This window comes from Vulpes vulpes, chromosome X (genome assembly GCF_048418805.1).
Source record: "Vulpes vulpes isolate BD-2025 chromosome X, VulVul3, whole genome shotgun sequence".
Lineage (NCBI taxonomy): Eukaryota > Metazoa > Chordata > Mammalia > Carnivora > Canidae > Vulpes > Vulpes vulpes.
In genome coordinates this window covers 34,310,208-34,332,613 of record NC_132796.1, presented here as the reverse complement: position 1 = coordinate 34,332,613, position 22,406 = coordinate 34,310,208, and the positions used below count along the sequence as shown (strand labels likewise).

At 52.2% G+C, this 22,406-nt stretch overlaps 1 long non-coding RNA gene across 1 annotated transcript; it reads left to right on the top strand.

The window, feature by feature from the left end:
* Window positions 1-6,587: 6,587 nt before the first annotated feature.
* On the top strand, window positions 6,588-19,646 carry LOC112929916 (uncharacterized). The gene is made up of 3 exons (XR_003237014.2): window positions 6,588-7,107; window positions 10,886-11,002; window positions 16,999-19,646. It is a non-coding gene; the product is annotated as an uncharacterized lncRNA (long non-coding RNA).
* Window positions 19,647-22,406: the final 2,760 nt, after the last annotated feature.

Below are 22,406 nucleotides of genomic sequence, written 5' to 3'. Positions count from 1 at the left end.
GCTTAGTAAAAACGAAGATGTCATTTTTTTTCCTCCTATCCCAGCTGCTGGATCCTCGAATCACCTGCACAAACCTATTGGCCTGGTAGGCAGTGGCTGCTAGGGGACAGGGGTGCGCTGAAGGTATGGCTGGGGACACAGACCGGTGGTGGGACAGTTCTTCTCTCCTCGCCTGTCAGCAGGGCAGGTGGGCTAGATTGGATTGACTAATCTGAGCAAAGTGCTGTCGTGTGTCATGCAGTGTCACCCCCCCACCCCCGATCCCCGTGATAAGAATGGCTCCCCACAGAGCCAAGAGACCTCAGGCAGCTGTCACTAAAAGATCCGTCTTGGCACCAAAATGAAACCAATGTGCCGTTTCAGGGCTGGAAGCCGTCTGAGGTCCGTTTCTGCCCTGGCGTGATATGATTACCCATGATTAAAATGTGGTCCCTGCCCTCAAGGAACTTCTGAACCGGCAAGCATCTTAGAGGTCGGTGGCGAGCGAGGGGGCAGGAAGGGGGGGACATCTCTACACGGTTCCTCACCAGGCACTCCGTCATTTCACAGGCAGGGCATCGATTTTACTTTTCGACTTGTAATTTCCACCTCCTGGATTCCATTATCACCCGCTCAATATCCGACAACTCGCCATTTCTCTGGCCACCGCTCTGAGACTCATGCATTGCTGAGCATAAGCAGAAGACATTGCCTAAAACGCATTACTACCTGGAAGTAATGATTGGGTTTTACACAGCCAAGACCTTGATGGTTCTGTATATAAGCAATCATTCCGCCTGCTTCCTTCCCACTCACTCGGACTCCCAGGCAGGAACTGAGATTTAACCCCCTGTGCTCAGGCCCCCCGCCCGGACTACCCCAGCCTTTCCACCCGGGATCCTTCCCTGATGGGGGGTACCACCCCACAGCTGCAGGTCTGCTGCCCCTGCCTTACGTTTCAGATGTGCTGCCCGGAACGGATTCTTTCGGGGACACCCAAACCTGTCCCTCTGCAACTGCTGGAAGCACATCTTCGTTAACACAATGAGGAGGTATGATGCAGTGATCCAAGTTTCAGGCAGCGATTCTCCAAGTGTGGACACCAGCCCCATGGCCTCAGTGTCACCTGGGAGCCTGTTAGAAAAGCGAATTCTCTTCGAGGCACTGATTTCATTTCTTTTCCATGATAGTGGGAAGGAGTGGGCGCCTGGGGTTCCCCAGGGGGCTTTGATGTGCTAAGGATGGAGAACCACTGCTTTAGGCTAGGATTTAGAGCCTTCGGATTGAGAGCCATCTTGACAGCACCTGGACCTCAATGTGTACTTTTTGGGGGGCCTCGATCACCTCTTCTGTAAAATGGGAGCAACAATGCTCACCTCCCTTGGCTCACCAGAGGAACGACTCAAACAGTGAATATGAGAACCACTTGCAAAGCCAAGGCAAGGCCCAGTGTTTTTATTAGCCACTCCACCGCAGCTTGTTTGTGAGTGGTGGGGGAAGGTTAGGAATTTTAAGCTGAGGGACTTGTAGTCTACCCAGGTTGAAAGAACATGGGATCATCGTTTTCCACTGCAGAGACTCGGGGCTCAGCAGCAGCACCACTGCATTCCCCCTTCCCACCGCCACCCCCCAACCCTCATGTTTTGCCTGGCTGAGGCCAGGTCACCATCCCCCCACTGATGGGCTTCCTGGGGACCTGAGTCCTCCACCTGAAAGTCACAGGCATTTGAATCCCCCTCAGGCCTCTCTCCAGCTACTCTTGTTAACAAGGTTTCAGGCCAATTAAAATTCCGGGGCCTGAGCCACCCAGAGCAGGGGAGGGGAGAGCAGGAGGAAGACAGGGCAGGATCTCTGGCAGTGGTGACCCAGGGACCAAAGGAGCGGGGCTGGTCTCATCGGCAGCTGCCCCCCACTCAGGATATTAAAAAAAAGATGGCAGGCAGGCTCTGGGCAGGTAAGTGGCAGATGGGGATGAGTTTACTGTCCCAGTTTAGCAGGCCAGGTGGTCTGTCAACCTCAGATGAAACCAAACAGAAGGCAGGAGAGGGAAGAGTTGGCAGAGAAGCCAGGAGAGCCCAGCAGCCGTCCTCCCCACTGAACCAGGCTTGGACCTGTCGGTAACCCTCTCTTTGGGCAGGACCAGCAAGAGTACCAGTGTCATCCTTCTACTGCACTTACCGTGGCAGGTCTGAGATCCCGGCCAGATCCAGGCTTTCCTTAGATGAACTCAGTATACCAGTTAATCTTCTCAACAACCCTATGAAGCAGGTGCCATCATTATTCCCATTTTCCAGATGAGGAAGTTGAGGCACAGAGAATTATGTAACATGCCCACGTGACAGAGTGCGATTCACATCTAGCTGTCTGGCTCCAGAGCCCGTGCTCTTAACTATGATGCTAAACGATCCCCCCTCCCTGGAAGGACACCAATGCCATCTAAGCTGAGGGATTTTGCAATTTCCTAGGAGCTGGGACATCTTCCTCTGAAGAATCTATCCTAAAGCGATGTTCTGCCTCCAGGGAAGGCCTTTTTAAGTTTAGTTGTGATAGAAGGAATCAGAAAATAGAAAACACAAAGAAAAAACACTAAACCACATTCCAATCAAATTATAAAGAGAAACCAGATCGAGGACAAAATATATGATTGATGTAGTTATTTTATGAAAGAGTACCTGTGAATTGATAAGAAAATACTGATAAATGTGCACACAGGTAACTAAGAAAAGGAAATATAAGATATAAATTTAATTTATATATTTCTATTATGTGGACATAATATAAAAATATAAAACAATTTTATGTGCAGTTACCAAAAACATTTAAAATGCTATGCCGATAGCCAGTGCTTGAGAGGTCAAGATAGTAAAACTCCATAGGCATGTAGCTTGTGGTGGTTTAAAAAGGTACAATGAAAAAAATTAATAAAAAGGTACGATGATAAATTCTGGCCCCTTTGTGTGGGTGATCTTCATCCTGGAATTTATCTAAAAGAAGGAAAAAAAGTAGGTAAACAGCTGATAGGTTATGCCCTTCCTCTTCTGACTGTGGGCTGCCTATATACAAGAAGCCGCTGTTTCCAGATACGGTGCTGTCCCCATACTCCAGTGGCTCTGACGTCTGGACCAAGGGGATGGAGCCGCAGGGCATTCCGGAGTCCTCTCTCTCTTTTTACAATTTTGTTTATTTGAGAGAGAATGAGCGTGCATGAGATTGCATGAGCAGGGGAAGGACAGAGGAAGAGAGAGAAGCAGACTCCCTGCTGAGCAGGAAGGCTGACTGGACCAGGGCTCAACCCCAGGACCCCAGGATCACAATCTTAGCAGAAGACAAATGCTCAATGGACTGAGCCACCCAGGTGCCCCTGGGGTCCCCTCTCTTATTGAACTCCATCCACTCTTGTGTATTGGTTTAAACCCAGGGTAATTATTAACTGAGAGAGATGGAGTGATCTTACAAAAAGTACACAGGCCGACAAGCACATGAAGAGACGCTCATCATCATTAGTCAAAAGGGAGATGCAAAGGAAAACCACAATGATGTACCTCTTCACACCCACAGGACGGCTCTAATTTAAGGGGGGAAAAAGAGGAAAATCACAAGTACTGGCAAGGATGGGGGAGAAATTGGGTTTGTGGGAATGCAACTGGGGTAGCTGGTGCAGAAGAGTGGCAGGCCCTCAAAAAGTTAAACAGAGAATTGCCATGTGATTGGCAATTTCACGCCAGGCACATATCCAAGGGAATTGGAGACGTACCCCCGCACCAAACCAGGGACCCGAATATTGCTAGCTGCGCTATTCGTAACAGCCCCTCCCCCAAATGGAAATGACCCAAATGAATGGATAAACAGAACGAAGTCTATCCACACAGTGTAATAGCGTCCCGCCATCAAAGGGAAGGAAGGAGGGGCACATGCTTTCAAGGTCCATCCTTGATGGACCTTGAAAACATGATGCTGAGTGAAAGAAGCCAGACACACAAGGCCACGTATTGTACAATTCCATTTGTATGAAATGTCCACAATAGGCACATCTACAGAGACAGCCAAGTAGCTTAGTGGTTGTCGGGGGCTGGGGGTCGGGGAGGGGAGTCTAGGGAGCGGCTGCTTGATGGGTACAGGATTTCTTTCGGGGAGATAAAATGTTCCAGCACCAGGCAGTGCCAATGCTTGTACAACACTATAAATATACCTAATGCAAGGGATCCCTGGGTGGCACAGCGGTTTGGTGCCTGCCTTTGACCCAGGGCGCGATCCTGGAGACCCGGGATCGAGTCCCACGTCGGGCTCCCGGTGCATGGAGCCTGCTTCTCCCTCTGCCTGTGTCTCTGCCTCTCTCTCTCTCTGTGTGACTATCATAAATAAATAAAAAAATTAAAAAAAAATATACCTAATGCCATGAAATTATATGTTTCGAAATGCTTCAAATGGTCAATTTTATGTTGTGTGGATTTTACCTCGATGAAAAACAATAGGGCTAACAACCCTGGCTATGGATTAGGGGGGTAGGAAGGCCCCCCCTAATTACTTCTAATGCTTGAACCAAGCCCTTGGGGATGGAGGTGGATATTAAAATCCTCATTTCATATGCACCAAGGCAGCTGGTAACCTGGGCCCTGCCCCAGGTCACACGGTGATAAATTTGGATATTGGATCCAAATCTCTACTCCCAAGGTGTGGGGCTCTTCCTTCTTTATTTTTTTAAAAGATTTATTTATTTTTTTGAAGGAGGGAGGGGCAGAGGGTGAGAGAGTCTTAAGCAGACTCAGTGCTGAGCACGGAGACTGATGTGGAGTTTGATCTCATGATCTTGAGATCACGACCCGAGCTGAAAGCAAGAGTCGGACATTTAACCGACTGTGCCACCCAGGTGCCCCTGAGGGGCCCTTCTGAGGGGTTCCCATCTCTCTGTTCTGTGTAGCATTGGGGATTCCCAAGGGCACCCTCATCCTGAAACCAGCATAGGAGCCCAGCCCCATTATGTGGGATAGACTGGTGCATGTGTGTGCAGGTGCACTGGGGTGGCTATTTCTATGCCAAAGTCTCCTCCGACCCTTCCAAGCCTTGACAGGCTGACTTCATCACAGACCAGGTGGGGAGCCTTGAAGATTCCAGCCTCAGAGGCCAGGTAAGGAACAGTCAGGATAGGGGACTCAGGAAGACTCTGAATTCACAAAGATCTGTGGCCAACTTCTGCAGCAAATGCTCCAGTGTCCTACGCCAATTCTCTTGGGACTCACCAGTCCAGAACATTCTCCAAGGGCATGAGACCCTCACCTGAGGGCTTCACAGAAATGCCCTTGGGAGCACCTTCCAGGGTAAATATCCCACTTTCCCACTCCCCAGGTCAGGTAACACTGATGTCTCAGAGAAACCCTGTGGGATTGACCCCCAGTCTCACTCTGGTGACTTGCTCCATAATACCTCTTACTGGCTGCATCCCTTCCCTACCTTAAAATTCCACTCCCAAATCAATCGCTCGGCCCCAAATCCTTATCTCAAGGTGCTGTTTCTGGAAGAGCCCAGGTTAAGATACCTTCCCTTGGTCACTCTTGCTATGTGACCTCGAGCAATCCTTCAACCTCTCAGGCCCCTTCAGGGGTGAACAGGCTGACCTGGGGGAGGAGCTCAGTTACATCTAGATTGTTAATCTGACCAGGAAAGACTTAGGGTGGGGGAGGATTAATTGTTATGCCTTCTATTCCTACACCGCTGAGGGATTTAACGCAAGCCAGACCACAATAGCAATGGGAAATGTTCTAACCCACATCTGACCACCCAAGGGTGGGGAGCCTGCTGTAGTCTAGAAAATTTACCTGGAAGCTGTGTCTCCCTTCCACGGTCATCCCAGACCCCAGAGCAAACATCTTGGTCAGTCCAGGGAGTGGGTGAGGGGCTCTGGGCAGATGTGGGTATCAAGTGTGCCTGTGGGGATCCCAAGTGTCCCTCTGACGAAGACCACCCAAATGAGGGTGGCTTTGGACTGATCCTTGCGTGGGTTCCTGCTGGGCTGCCCTGAATGCTCCAGAACAAAGATATCAGGTCTGGGGGGCTCTGAGGTCCAGTGTGGCAGATGGCCTCCCTCGGCTGGGCTGGCACCAAACTGGCCCTGGGTTTGGGTGGGGGGTTCTTGTCACGTCTTTCTTCATCTCCAGGCCCACTGCGGGCTCGGCTGTGGGCTTGTTTGCTTTCAATCCTGTACGCTTGCTATTCGTACACATAGCTGACTGACCTTCTCGTGGGTGCGTGCGCGCGCGTGTCTACATGGTGTGGTGGGGGTTGTGTGTAAATGAGAGAGAGGCAAATAAAATACCTCCCGAGGGTGGGTCCCTGCTCTGTGTGCTTAGGCTGCCCGCCTGGCACCTGCCCTGAGGACTCTGGGCAAAGCCCCGGCCCCCCGAGGAGCAGGCTGCCTGCAGGGTGCCGGTGGAGGCTGTCTCTGGGTCCGTGACGTTGGCCCCTAGGCCTTTGGGTGACTCTCCTGGGTGTCTGGCTGGGTTTGGCGAGCTCTCTAGCTGCTAAGGCTGCCCGGGCTGCCCGGGGCTGCCTCCTGCCTCTCTGCCACATTCTTTTTCTCAGACAAACAGATTCCTTCGCTCCCTGGAACAGCCGAGCGGGAGGAGCAGCTGTAAAAACAAACACACGGCAGCTGACTGCAGGGCTGTGGGCTGTTTTCTGGGGTCCGCCTGGGCTAGAGCTCCCGGCCGCAGTGGGTGCCCTGGCTTGAACCCAGGGAGGGGAGGGTGGGCCTGTCCCTTTGCTGCCTGGGTGTGGGCCAGCCCCGCTCCCTGGGTTTTCTTTACAAAGGCGGTCCTCAGACGGCTCTTGGCAGGCTCGGTCTGTTCTCCCAGCCCCCTGACGGGCTGTGACTGTCTCCAGCCAAACCTGGAGAGAAAATATTTAGAGAAAGGCCGATCTTCAGCAGAATCGGCTCTTGGAACCTTGGGAGCGGTCCTGGGCCTGCCTTCTGAGACACCCTGGGGTGCCCTGAGTCGGCGAAGCGGGCCATGGCGGGCTCGTGGGCCCTCCCTGAGGCCGTGGGCCGTGAGGACAGCTCACCATGTCTCTGAGGCTGCCTCACAGCGAGTGAGGAACCACATGCTTACTGGAACTGGGAAAGTCTCCTCAGAGGTAAGGAAGCAGACCCAGACAGCGGTGGTGGTCTACGGCCTCTCAGAACATTCTCTCCTTTCCCTTCCTGGTGGGGAACACCCAGGCCTGGGTGTACACAGCATGGGGCTGTCAACCACATGGTCAAGGCCCCACCCGATAGTTCTCAGCTCTGCAATCAGCGTGCAGCTTCCTGCCCCATGCAGCTCCCCTGGAGCCTAGCGTGTGGTAAGCGGGAGCCCTGCCCAGCCCAAAGCCCAAAGCCCAAGCATGCCAGCCATGCTTGCTCAGCCAGGAATCCCTCAGAAACGTCTGGGCTTCCCGACATGGAGCAAAGCCTTCCAGTGCTAGGTTTGGGGTTGTCTATACATTTAATTGCCCAGCATGTTATTCCGCTTGGGCTATCCTAGCAAGACCAAAACCCCGGGGGGCTAAGACAACAGAAAGGTACTGTCCCACATTTCTGGAGGCTGGAAGTCCAGACTCAAGGTGTCAGCAGCGTTGATTCCTTCTGAGGCCTCTCTCCTTGGCTTGTAGATGTCCTCTCTACAAGAGAGCCTCCCTTGGCTCTCTCCTTGTGTCCTCACATTGTCTTTTCTCTGTGGGTGTCTGGGTCCTAATCTCCTCTTTTATTTATTTATTTAAAAGATTTTATGTGTTTATTCATGAGAGACACACAGAGAGAGGCAGAGACATGAGCAGAGGGAGAAGCAGGGTCCCTGCCGGGAACCCGATGTGGGACTCCATCCCAGAACCCCGGGATCATGCCCTGAGCATAAGGCAGACGCTCAACCTCTGAGCCACCCAGGTGCCCCCTAATCTCCTCTTGTATAAGCAGACCACTCAGATTGGATTGGGGCCTACCCCCAATGACCTCGTTTTACCTACATCACCTCTGTAAAGGCCCTATTTCAAATACAGTCACATTCTGAAGTCCTTGGAGGTGGGGCTGCAATCTATGATTTTTAGGGGGACACAGTTCAGCCCATAACAACCAGACTCCCCCTGAGCCATCTGAAGAGGAGAGAGGGGATGTCCCCCTGCTGAATTCTGCTCTGCTTTCTCAGCAATCTGGGCTACATCTGTGAGGGCCCAGGGCCACGGGCACTGCAGAGCACGAGGCCAGAATGCCAGGTGCTCAGAGCCAAAAGGTCTCACAGGCCACCTGATCCACGGATGCACACCCTTCATTTGACAGGCGAGGGGTCGGGCCCAGAGAGAGGAGGGATCTTCCCAGTGTCGCCCAGCCCAGCTTGGATGGGAGGGAACTTGCGTCACCCGGTGGCCGGGCCAGTGTCCCTTCCCTGCACCTCACCACCTCTCCCCCACTGAGTCTCTACTTCCCACTCCTGCCTGCAGGTCTGTCTCCCTCCCCGCTTCTAATCTCTCCCGCAGTTTCTCCAATCTGGCTTCCCCAGGTTGTGGCCTAGCAGATGCTACTCCCACAGCTTTCCTCCGAGAAGTGGGGGAGCAGGGGCCTGCCTTCCTGGAGGGGCCAATTCCACTTTCACTGGCAGCTGCCGTGGAAGAGGCGTCTGTCCCAGGTCCAGCCGCTTTCTTTCTCTCAGAACAGGCCTGGAGAAATCTCCTTGTTGTTTCCCCACCCCCCACCCCCTCCCCACGTCTGCCGGTCTTACAGTCACTGGGGGTGATGAGGGTTCTCTGCAAAACAGACTCTGAGATGGAGTTTAGCTGCAGGATGTTTACTAAGGAGGGCCCTTGGGAGCCACACCCGAGGAAGGGTGAGGATGAAATTAGGGGTGGGCAGAGGGGGAATCCGAACTGCATCCAGATCAACAGCCTCCCCTCAGCCCACAGGGAGCTCCATAGGCCGATGGGCTGTCACAGTGGTCCCCAGGTGATAGCCCTGCAACCATCAGTCAGTGGACGTGGGCTACCTCACAAAGCAATGGGCATGGCCAGGGGCCTTTCAGTAGCTGAGTCAGACCCTGGAAAGGGAACTGGATGGTGTATCACAGTGCCCACCATGGGGGATGGTGATGTCATTTATAAGTGCTTTGAAAGCAGACTCTTTTTTTTTTTTTTCAAGATTTATTTATTTTATTTTAATTTTTTTCTAAAGCAGTTGTTTGGGGATGATTGCTTTTTAAAAAAGATTTATTTACTAAAAAAAAGATTTATTTATTTATTTGAGAGAGCATGCACACTTGTGCACATAGGTGGGGGAGGGGCAAAGGGAGAGGGAGAGGGAGAGAGATGATCCCAGTAGACTCACTGCTGAGCGGGAAGCCCAACAGGGGGTTGATCCCATGACCGTGAGATCATGACCTGAGCCGAAATCAAGAGTCAGATGCTTAAGTGAATGAGCCACCTGGGTGCCCCTGAGAGCAAACTCTTGACCAGCTATCTCCCCAGTCCCCCACAAGTGCCCGGCACCCAGTAGGTGCTAATTACCTGTGGAGTGCTGATACATTTGAGGCCCCACTTGAAGGCCCCCATAAGAAGCGTGCTCCATTTCTAAGTCGCCAAGAGGATGGCCCTTTTGCGAATTCTTGGGGCTAACGAAAGAGATGCCTTCATTCCCCATGGAGCAGGGATGGTTTGGGGGCAGTATTTTCAGGTGGGTTTTCAGTGGGACACAGTGTTCCCAGTGCACCCGGGAGCAGCAGGTCTTGCTCACTATGGAAGCCATTGCTCAGCTCTGATCAAATTAGACTGTGTTTCAACCCACAGATGGAAATCAGGAAGGAAGTGAGGCATTGTCCAGAGAGAAAAGGATTTCCTACATCCCTTCAGTTTCTCCTTTTTTTGGGAGGAAGTCCCAACCAGATGGGAAGAGGAAGAGGGAGAGGCTGTTCCTTCTGCTTTGGGTGGACGGCGGGAAGATGGCCTGGAGCTGGGGAAACATTCTGAAGGGGTTCTGGTCACCCCCTTGGGGATCTTGCTGGAGGGAGGGATATTTGAGAAATGAAAGGCATGTCTCTGGCGGCGGCAGCATATTAGCCTCTGGTTGTGTTGGGGGCTCCGGGTGGGCAGTTTGGAGGCCGCGCTCCATACTTTCATCTGGTGGACTCCATATGAAGGAGAACTCGGAGGTGTGGCGCTGTGTATTGAGCAGAGCTGCCCTTCCTTGTTGCTTGGGGTCTGGCGATGGTACTGGAGTTCAGTGGAAGGCAGCTGTGTTGAGGGCCAGGGCCCTGGCCTAGGCTAAGGTCCAGATGGGGGATGTCACAGAGTCTTCAAGGGTTCCATGGCACCAGAGATTGCTGAGGGGAGGCAGAGCTGGCTAGGGGGACAGGTCTCTCACTGCACCCAGATGGTCAGACCAGGAGTTCCCTGGGCTCACACTCAAGTCAGGGAGGTGGGGAGGAGGCCTCTGCATCTCAACAATCACCCTTTCAGGGGCAGCCAAGACCAGACAGTCCACTGCAGAGACCTGGAAGCTTCTGGCAGGGTCGGGGTGGGTGTCCTGTGCAGGGATACCCTAGGACCTGGCTCCTCTCTCTTCATGAGGCCCCGTAAGCCCTTCATCCTTTGGAAGTTACTCAGAAGTGCAGTTTCAGGACCAGCAGCTCCTGCATTACCTGGAAGCTTGGTAGGAATGCAGAGTCTCAGGCCCCACCACAGCTGTGCCGAGTCAGCTCGAACACCCTCCCCAGGGGATTTGTGTGCACGATAAAGCCTGAGAGGTGGTGGCCTCAGCTCAGTTCTCCTCCCCCACAAGCCCCGACACCATCATGTAGGAGAGCAGTGCAGGGGGGTGGACATCTAAGAGCACCTGGGCATTTGCCTAAAGGGGCCACTTACACCACTGTGCTGCCCTCTATCTACTCTGTAGGACGCAGATCTCACCGGCCCACCTTCTTGCTCTGCTGAGAAAGAAGGTGTCAGCAAGAGGCAAAGAAAAGGACAAGCATCTTCCTTCACTCAGCAGACCACAGCGTGAGTTGCTTTGGTGAGTCTACTGTGGGCACGTGAAGGTGGTGGCTCCGAGTGGGAAGCCGCGCAGCCAATTCACCAATTGTCAGAAGTGGTATTAGGACCCACGGGCTTTGACCTTGATTTTTCCCTGCCGTGACTCAAAGTGTGCTCCCCAGGCCAGCGCCAGTCCACATGCTGGCACCCGTCCACGTGAGCTAAGTCCAGAAATCAGGAGCCAGCATTTAGGAACTCAACAGAGTATGTTTGTGTCTGCCTAGAAAATCCAATGATAAAAGTTTGGGCTTGTGTTTTGTAGCTTGTGTTTCATATTTCATTTTTCTAGCCAATCATGCTTATTGTACTGGGCAAAAGTATCCATCCATGACGGATTGAAATTAATTAACAAACACAAATGCGACTGGTCCTACATCCATCCGCAGATAGTTTGAGAATCCCTGCGGGATGCCGAACCATTTCAAGCCAGGAGGGGAGATGCAGAAAAATCCAACCGGGCAAGGCAGAGGCTCCCACCGCCCCCCGCCCCCACCCGGGGCCTGGGTGAAAATCATGCACACTCAAGGCTGGGGGGCGGGGGCAGGCTCTAACCTGGAAGGTGTGGGTCATGCTTGCTTTCTGTTTTCGAGTTTCTCAGAGGCCTCACTAGTGGGGGGGAAGCAGTGAGTAGGTAATAGCGGCCGGAGTGGGGGGGGGTGCTGGCTGGGTCTGGGGCTAAGTCAATTCTGTGTCCCCGCCTCTAGTTTCCTCACCTGGCACTGGGTCACGTGCAAGTGGGGCAGCCTCGATGTCCCTCCCCGCCACACCTGCCACCTGCCCTGAAGAAGCAGCAGATCTTTGCCTGGCCTCCCCATTTGCAGGATGACAAGGTCCTGCGGGTGAATGTGCCAGCCCCGGCAGCGCCCCCCGCCCCCCCTCACGGAACCTGGAGCATTCTGGGCTGGCCGAGGAACAAGCGCTTTCTTTTTATGAGCCTGCAAACCTCCAGCCTCCCGGCCTCCCGCCCTCCCAGCTGGCCTGGCGCCAGGGGCCCACATCACCACCCAGACCCGTGGCCCAGGCTGTTCCCGATTCCGGAGCGTCTGAGTCACTGCGCCTCGGCCGCCTCGGTGAAAGCCTTCCAGAAGAATAAAGCAACAGGCTCTCCTCGGGGCCGCTGATCGCAATCTATCACCACGTCTGCCTTTGGACCTCCTTTTTCTGCGAGCCATGAATGCCTCTAATCCGGCGACGCAGGCTGTGGGTGTCAAATTGTGAACTGCTAAGCAGGGGAAGGAGGTCCATCACATGCGGGGTGTGGGAGCCCCCCCCCCTCCCCCCCCCCCCCCCCCCCCCCCCCCCCCCGCCCCGCCGTCCTTGTCCTGCCCGACAGCGCCGTTTGTTTGCGGGCGCGATAAGGGAGGGTGGGAGAGGCAGGCTTTTCTGTTCCCGGCGGCTGCCGGCACATTTGTCCGGGATCATCAGACCACCCGGCTCCCCGAGACGTGCTCAGGGGCCCCGGGCGCACCCGTCCACCTGCAGGCACCCGGCGTCTGGAGGCGGCCTTGTCAGATTAGCCCCATGGCTGGCCCCTGTTTAATGGGAGTGTGGCGCCTGGTGCGCCGCTAAACCCCTGCTTGTTTAGACAGCCCCGCTGGCTGCGCCACGAGTCGCCTGCACCGGGCCAGGAGGGGCAGCCCCCCACCCCCACCTCAGAGGAAGCCCCATCCTTTATTCTTTTAGAACCGAGCCCTGGCCTGCCTGCGCTGAGGTCAAAAGGATCTCGGCAAAGGCCTAGTGGGGCCCCAGGGAGCCTTATGCTCCTGAGGTGCTGAGGCCGGCCAAGGGGGGGACACCTGGGGATGCAGGTGACAAGGCAGCAGGGGCCTCAGCCAGTCTGCCCCCTTCCCCGACAGATCCCAGAGCTGAGTGCCGGCCACAGTGTTCCCGCTGCCCTGGGCTTTCACGTCTGATTGCTCTGCAGCGTGGCTGTGAAGGGAAGTCGCCTGAGCCATTTGGCGGGCCCTGGCTGGGGCCCTTGTTAGCTGAACCGTGGGGGACTGAGTGGCTTTCCCGAGGTCCTGATTTCTAAATCAGGTCTGAAAGCCTCAGGTCTTATCCCCTCTTAGCAGGGGCCTTCAACCTTGGCCTTGCTCTTCCCCTCTGCCCGCTACTGCCCCCTCTCTTCCCCATTTTCACAATCCACTCAGTAGCTGGAGTGCACTTTTACATTTTTATCTTATAAACTGTTAATTTTGAAGTGATCCAGACTTGAAAAGCTGCAAAAATAGTGCCAAGAGTTCCTGTATTCCTTTACCCAGATCCCCCAGGTATCTTACTAATTTGCAAGCGGGCACACTCTCTCTATGCACACAAGCGTGCACCCATGCACACACTATTTTTTCCCTGAAGCTTTTGAGATCAAGATGCAGACATGATGCTTCTTTGCCCCTAAATATTTCAATTGTATTCCCTGAAAATGCAAAATGAAGGACATTCTTGTAAAATAACCACGGTATAGTTGATCAAAATCAGGAAATGAACATTGATACAATCCTATGACCTGATTGACAGATCTTATTCAAATGCTCATTAGTCGTCCCACCAATGTCCTTCTTAAGAAAAGAAATAAAATATTTTTTCTGGCCCAGGATCTAATCTTGAGTCATACATTATATTCGGTTATTGTGTCTCTTTCATCTCCTTTAATCTGGCATGGTCCCTTTGTCTTTGTCCTTTGTGACATGAACACTTCTGAAAAGTGCGGGCCAGTACTCTTTTTGTAGACTATCCCTTAATTTGGCTTTGTTTGATGTTTTTGATGTTACCTGTGACCAGGTTCAGATTCTGCATGTTTGGCAGCAACCCCACCGAGGGCATGTGTGTCCTTCTCAGGGCATCATATTGGGAGGCACACAGTGTCCATTTGATCTGTGACTGTGGCATTCACTTTGATCACTTGGTCACGGTGGCGTCTGCCAGTTTTCTCTACCATGTTACTGTTTTCCTCATTGTAATCAAGAGGCACTGGCAATTTTTTAAAAACTGGAAATCTGATTAGGTTACCTCCCATCCCTAACCCCAGAATCCTGAGTACTTGGTGTCCCCAGGACCTCTGTGATCTGACCTCTGTTGTACACTGTGATGTCACCTCCTATCACCTTTCTGGGAACCCCAGGCATGCTGGCCTTCCTGCTATTGTCAGAACACATCAAGTTCATTCTTGCCTCCCCACGTTCTACCTTCTTAATAGCTGTTCCCTCTGCCTAACAAGCTTTTCCATCCTGTCAATATGTGCTTCTTTCTTTGCTTTTCAGATTTTGGCTTCCAGGTCCCCTGAGGCTGGCCTCCCCTGCCTGCCCACCTGAAATTGCTCCCCCGTCATTCCACCAAAGCGTCCTGTTTGAGGTTTTAGCCTGGGACTTACTACTGTCTGCCATCTGCTCATGGGCTTGTTGTCTGTCTCCCCCAGCAGAAGAAAGCAGGGACCCCCACGTACCTTGCTCAGTGCCGCGCCTGTGCTTCTAGCACAGAGCCTGGCCCGCAGCAGTGGGGTGAATATTGATCAAGAATTTGCTGGATGAATGCATGACAAAGTATTGCTCAGTAGTGCATTGCAAGCTGGGACTCTAACCCAGAAGTCTTGGAGATCTGCCAGATTGGCTATGTTGGCTACGGTGCAGCTCCGCTGGGCTCGGGCAAGAGTGGGGCCGACGGCAACAGGGTAGCCGAGGGCTGCCTGCATGGTGCCCTTAACGGGGAGCTACAGGAAACATCAAGAAGGTGTGTTGGGATGGGGTAGAAAGGTGGGGGGGTCTCTGAGCCCCAAAGTACAGATCCTTCCGTCCCTCTCCGCCCCTCCCGCCCTCCTGCCCTTCCTTCCTTCTTCCTTCCTTCCCCATTAAGTTCTGGGGGCATGGGGTCGGGGGTGGGGGAAGCAGACACAAATATACTTACATTCAAAGCACAAAGGTGGCCCAGACGGAAGGCCTACAGATGTTGGCAGCTGCAGAGCAGCAGGAATTGCCAACACAGCCAGGCCACTAGAAGGGAGGTGGGTGGGCTTGTTCCGAGCTGAGCAGATGCTGCCGGGTTCCCCGGAAGCATGCAGGGGAAGTCAGGCAGTTGTCACCAACGCTGTCTCCTGTGTGCCCTGGCCAGAGGGTCCCGGTCGCTACCCCTAACTCCTGCTGCCCCGCCAGTAAACACACAGGGAGGGTGGCGGCCCTCTGGGAGTTTGCGGCTGGCCAAAGGTCAACGCTTAACCCCAGGGGCGGTTTCAGGGGAGACGTGAGGATGGGCCAACATCCCCTGTCATGCTGTCTGCATGGGGTCCCTGCGTGGGACTGCACTGCCGAGGGTGTCCTCACAGGACATGGGACACAGGACAAAGGTTCCCTCTGTGTCACCACCAACAAGGGCATGATGGCTTGAAGTGTTGTCTCTCCCCCATTCCCCTCCTCTTTGTTTCTCTCAGGGAGTGTATGGGTCTGCTCAGGCAGCCGGGACAAAGCACCTCACGGTGGGTGGGTCAAACAACATGTGTTCATTTCCTCACAGTTCTGGAGGCCGGAAGTCCCAGATCAAAGTGTCACTAGAGTGGGTTTCTCCTGAGGCCTCTCTTCTTGGCTTGTCCACGGCCCCCTTCTCGCTGTGTCCTCCCGTGGCCTTCCCTCTGTGTGCACACAGAAAGCACAAGCTCTCTGGTGCGTCTTCTTGCAAGAACACCGGTCCTGTGGAACTAGGGCCCTCTGTCCAGGACCTCGTGGACCCTTAGTTATCTCGCAGAAGGCTTATCTCCACATGTAGGCACATGGGCATTAGGGGAGGACACAGTTCGGTCCATTTTGGGGAGGTGCTTTTGACTCTTCGCAGAGAACCATGGGGATTCACCCACCAGGTTAGGTCTCTTGCAAAGTGTCTCATCACTCTCTGAATGCTGCTGGCACTCAGGGATCCATTTCAAAAAATCTTCCTGGAAGTGTCTTGGGTGCACCTAGGAAATGCCTTAATGAAATGAAACCTGAGGCCTCTTGGTTGGGCTCCAGAAGGAGAGACTTCAGAAAGCAAGACAGGGAGTAGAAGGTGCTGCATATGGGTGCTAGGGCCAGGGTTCTGGCCTGAGATTCATTTTCTCCCCCATCTTTGGGTGTATACATGTACATGTGTGCATACAAGTGTGCATACGCCCTCCGATTAGAGCGGCCAGGCCAGGGAGGGGCTACTGGCTCCCTCTGCCCTGACCTCCCCTCTTTTGGACACTGGAACCACCAACCTCTGCCCCCTTTGGTCCTCCCACAAAGGTGTGGCCTGGAACCCCTGCTTTCTTCTCAGGAGCCCATTGAAATGAGGTTGGAACTTTCCAGAAACTGCTGTGGTAGCCAGGGGTTCACATACACTGGCATGCGGGCTTGTGGGGGCAGAGTGGGTGGCCATTGCAATGATCTCTTGCTGTATAACAAAGCATCCGAAAACTTAGTGGCTTAAAATAATGACAACAACAGTTTTGCTCATGAATGTACAATTTGGGCAGGGCTCAGCGGGGACAGCTCATCTCTGCTCCACTTGATGCCAGCTGGTGTGGTTTGAAGCTGGGGGCTGGATTATCTGAAGGTTCACTCACTCGCACGTCTGGTGTTAATGCTGGCTGCAGGCTGAGATGGCAACCGGACTTTATCCGAACACCTGTATGTGGCCTCTCCAATCAGTTCTTGGCTTCCTCATAGCATGGCGTTGGGTTCCCAGGGTGAGCACCCCATGAGAGAGTACCAAATGGAAGCCTTACGTCTTTTAACACCCAGCCTTGGTAGTCACCCACTGTCACTCCCACCAGATTCTATTTGTTAGAAGACAGTCAGTAGGGCTAGCCTTATTCAAGGGTAAGAGATGGGAACCCACCTCTCCATAGGAGGAAGGTCAAAGACTTTGCAGCCGTGCTTGAAAATCACCACAGTGGCTCACGGCTTCCCTCCCATTCACGTGGGAGTTGGGGCCTAGGACTCCGCCCTTGGCAATGCCTGTTCTTTCTCCTCACAGGGTCACCATCATACCATCTACCACCTTCGTGGGAGCCAGACCCAGAGAGAGAACCATGCTTTCTCCGACTGAGGCCAGACCAAGACTCTGCACAGGGGAATAATTCGGTGCCCCTTCACACAAGGGAAAAAATGGATTTCCGACCAGATCAGCATTTGGCTTCAAGTCACAGAGAGGTGTAAAACAAGACAGAGGTATATTCCTCTCTCACCAGCAGACTGTGCCTGACATGGGAGCTCTGCTTTATGAAGTCCTTAGGGACCCAGGCTCTTTCTATCCTACTGCTCTGCCAGGCATAGCCTCCCATCCCCAGGTCACGTCATGATCCAAGCTGACTGCTGCAGTGACATTCTGGCCAGCAGAGAGGAGAAAAGGATCAAGAAGGAGCAGTAGACGGTTCCCAGAACCGAATTATGATACTTCTGATTTCATCTGACTGGCCCAAACTTTCCCACATGGTCACTCCTGGCCGTGAGGGGCTGGGACATGGAGTCTTTATTCCGGGTGACCACGTGCCCCGCCATAGCCACGGAGTCTCTTAGCAGGGAAAGGGGGGAGAAAGGACACTTTAGGTAAAGAAACAGGCTCCGCCAAACTTATTAATTAAAACATTTATGCACAGACAGATTTACTCACTAATTTACCTCCCCTGGCTGTAGAAAAATTAATGGCCTACAAAAGTGGCAAAATGTCTTACACTTTTTGTGGTACTTTTTTCCTCACCTCGGTTTTCTTTGGCAATTTCCCAAGTCAGACAATTTGGTGGGGGAAGCATATTGGAAGGGCTTACAAATTATCTAATAAAATGAATCACTGTTTGTGGTAAGTAAGAAAGTTACACCACGCTGTATTTGGTTTCAGATTTTCAGCTGATTGCAACTGTAGGTGTGTATCACAGACATACCCAAAGAGAGGGGTCAGTGCCAGCCAGGGGTGTTTTTTAAATTTCCATATAAGGCTGCTGTTTACTTTGGTAGAAGCTTGGGGAAACTTGCGTCAACTGGCAGGGGTATTTCTATTTATTTCGGCAGTATTTGGGACCCTCTAACAGACTGGTGCCCTGGGAAGCTGCCCAGCTGGCCTGCCCAGCTAGCTCAGTGTCTGAGGACGCTAAGAGCGACTTCGCAACTTAGAGAGGACGTGGGCTCTGCCCGAAACGAATAGCCTTGGCCTTATGGTTCTCAATATGGGAACTGCCTCCACTTACTGCACCAACCCTGGCCTTCATCTAACAGACTTGATTAATTTTCTGTGGCCGCTGTTAATAAAGTACCATAAACAGAGCAACTTCAACAACGGGAGTGCGCTGTTTCACAGCTCTGGGGGGTTTAGTAGTAGGCCATCAAGGTGTCGGCGGGGCCACGCTCTCTCTAACTCCCGCTACTTCCTTGGCTTGTGGTAGCATCATTCCAATCTTTGAACGGCACATTCTCTACATGCATGTCTGTGTCCAAATTTTCCCTTTTTACTGGGATACTAGTCATATTGGAGTGGAGTCCACCTTAGTCCAATGTGACCTGATCCCAATTAATGACATTGACAATCACCTTATTTCCAGATGCAGTCCTATTCTGAGGTACATGTAGGACGATTGTGTGTTTGTGTCTGTGTGTGTATTGTCATACACTCTGGCTGAAAGCTTCCTGATTTGCTTTTTTTGGAGGTGAGGAGAATGGTTTCTACTAGTGATAGCAAAATGGTTGATGGGGAAGTGGTTCACATGAAGGACTTTGGTCCTTTCCCAGCAAAGATGGTATAACTAGAGTCTAGGGCGAATCTGAAATTAGACAACCATATGCAATAGCTAGAGCAGAGGCATTGCCGTCTATTAGAATAAACATTTATTTGGAGGTAGTTTGAGGCTGAGTTGGTTATAATGTAGCAGGATGTTTGCAGCTGTATTCAGTGCTTTCGGTTCTCATAACAAAAAGCCCACTCAATAGGATGTTGACAACAGGGAGATTATTATCTCCTGTGATCCAGAAGCTCAGAGGCAAGACGACTCCTGGGTTGGCTAACCCAACTCTCACTGATTTCATCCAACACCTGGGTCCCTCCCACCTTTTTGCTCGTGCATCCTCTGCATGTTGATGCTGGTCCTCTGTCTTGCCTGCCTTTGTTCACGGGAGGGCTCTCCTGGTTCTAGGTGTCACGCTCCAACATGAGTCCAAAGGCCTGCCAAGAGAATGCCTCGAGTTCCTTCAAAAGAGTCCCCACAAACTCCCTCTCATATGTCATTGGTCAGAATTATGTCACTGGGAGAGGAAATGGAGTTGGCATGGTGAGCTTTGAGTTATCAAGCATTACCCTCTAGAGTCGGGAGGGTCCCAGTTGTCCTCAATGCACATTGACTGCCCTTTCCTTAAGCAAAATCGGGGATTATGTTGGCAGGAAAGAAGGGAGTAAACCTCCTGGGTAAACAGCTCACAAAATCCACCACACAAGCCCCGAATCAAGTGGAAGGACAAGAGGATTTCTGTGACCAGGTAGAGGTGGGGTGGCACGTGGCAGCTGGGGAGAGAGCGCGAATGCCACGTAGAACCGTCAGTCGATACCTTCTTAGAATAACAGTTCTCATCAGGCACCGGGTCTGACTTTAAGCTGACAAATGATTTTCCTTCACAATAAAAGTACAAACAGAATCCTAATTAATGAATTTGCCAATAGCTGTTGCCTATTTTATGGGCCTTCGCCCAGATTCAGTCTGTGGACAGGATGAGTGAGTGTGCATGTGTGTATGTGGCCATAAATCACCCAGGGCCCAGGACAAGGGCAGTCTGGCTGGGATCTTCCTAAGCAGCCCTTCTGGAGGGGGCTGAGATAGCCACAGCCACCGAGAGCCACAAGTAGCCAGGAGAGCCACAGGAGCTAGGGCAGCCATGGAACCCGCAGGACACCTGTGGCAGCAGAGACTGGCCCCAGCTCAGGCTCCCTGCTGCTGCTGCTGCTGCTGCTGCTGCTGCTGCTGCTGTTGCTGCTGCTGCTTGTGGCTGAGAGGACTAATACTTTCCTGAAGAGGTCATTGCCCCGGTCTTTTGTCACCCCTGGGTGGGTATTTCTCCTCCTACCATTTCTACCCATGGTGCCATCAATACTCTACCTGTTTTTGAAGAAATGCCCAGAAGTGGTCATTCTGGTTGGGTTGGTGAAGTGCCCGTGTCCTTCACTGAAAGACCATGTGTCTGGCTACGTGCTGGCCACTGTGGAGGGGGCAGGAAGGACCCCAGTGTGTGAAGCTGTCCAGGTCTTGTTCTTGGGGGCTCGATGATCTTGCCTGGGTGCTGGTCAGAGGAACCATAGGAGAAGAAGAAATTTCTGCCAGCCCTTTGTTTTTTGTGGAAGCCCACAGATGGGAAGATAGGGTGAGGCCCACTCTCAAGTTATGCAAATAGAGGTTTTGATAAGACTATAGGACAACAGACGTCAGACACCCAAGTGAACACGAGATGGACGTCCTGAGAAATGTGCTGACGTTAGCGGTAGTACGGGTCACTTGCATTTTGAAAAAGCTCCCCGGGGTTAATTCTGATATAATCATCCCTTCCTCTTTACCCAGCCCCACCTCCCACACTGCCTCAATAACAATTGCCAAATGGCAGGAAAATAACTAATAACCTCTGACAGACTTAGAGACAGTTGAGTGTCTCCGCTTCCTATAGGCTTCTCTCTCCTATTTCCTTTCATCTGCCTGCACAGGCCTGTTTTCCAACTATCGTTAATGATTAATAATTTGTTTAGCATTAACTGAGCTTTCCAATTGTTTTGCTCCATATTTTCCCAGCCATTCACTACGATTCTTCAAGACCAATTCTTCGCCTTCACACAACGTCAATAAATTAATTTCCTTTATTTTTGTCCTTGACGTGGCTGAGGAGGCCCAGTGTTTCGTTTGCAATACTTGGCCCTTTGGTATTTCTCTTGCCTTCCCAGGAGGGAGATAAATTGTGCGGGCTGGCACTCAGTGGGACAGCCCTAGATGAACCCCCACAAAGTGAGCTGACTCGGATGACGTTCCCATCTTCAGGAGCAGGCACTGTTGAAAAGGCTTTGCATCTCTGTCTACATCGGTGCCATTTAAATGCTTCTTTTCCTTCAGAATCTTAGAATGACTATCACTCAGTCCTGTCCACTTAAAACAGTGGGGTTTCCACGTTCTTTACTAACTTTGTCTTTTGTGACAGTTGTTAATTGGGTTGTTCAACATGGCTGCCATTACTATGGCTCTCCTAAGAGTCCTCTCTGGCTGTCTTCATTTCCCCTTGCTACAGTGGGCTGGAAGTGTGCTCTTGGGGCTGAAAGTTTGCGTCCCACCAATGCCCTGCAGACACCACAGTCCCATGTGTTGGCTGGTCCATCTGGCAAGGTGGGTCTCAGTGATCTGCCACTTAGAGGTGCTAGTTACTCAGGGGCTCTGTTTCCTCATCTTTAAAGATATTCTTGTGCAGATGGAGCTGATAATACTTGTAAGTATCTAGGGGAGTGACTGGCCTATCACAAGAACTCAAAACATACCATTTCCATGCATGGCGACCCACTTTCAATTGCCAAAATCTGCAGCTCCCACTCTGAGGGCTTTCTTCTGTCACCAGAGTTCCCTCTGGTTGTGTGAAGGACCTGGAAGTGCCAAGGAATAAGAGGTTCCTGGGACAGCCCACAAACAAGGACTGATAAGACTCGGTGTGTAAGGACCCTGTTCCCTGCCCTCAGGTGGGAGGACTCTGAGGTGGGTGCTTGGTACTGTCCTCCCCCCCTAGAAGTCCCTGTAGGATTAAGCTCCAGTTGCCCGCTGTACTAACTTGCTTGAAAACTCAACCTTTCTTTGTTTTTTCTTTTCCCCATCTCACTTCTATCTCTCAGTGTTTCTGGAGTCCATCCCATATACCACCAGCACCCAAATCCTTGTCTTAGAGTCTGCTTCTGGAAAAACCCAAGTAAGGGCATTTTCTCTAGCTGTTCTCCCCAATTCTGATACTCATCTCCAAATTGCCTTCTGGACAATCTGTGCTCACATTGAAGCCGACACATATAAAATTATATCTACTCTCCTCTCCGTCAAATGAGCCCATTTCCTGTCTCCCCCATATGTCTCAGTAGTTGCACCATTTCCCCCATTCAAGGCAAAAACGCGAACGCTATTTCACCATATCCAGTCATCGTCACTAACAAATATTTATTGAGCTCCTTTAGTGGGAGAGCTACTCTGTGTGGACATCCTGGCCAGAAGTGTCTTTACTTTAGTGGTATTTCTTCTCTCATTCCTCATGCCCTTCTCACCTCACACCAGGCTACCCACTTCCCCGCTGATATCTTCCAGAAGGGACTTCTAATGACTCTTCATCTCTCCCTGTCTTTGCTCAAAACCCATCTACCACTTCCTGCTGGCTGCAGGATAAAGTTGGAGCAACACA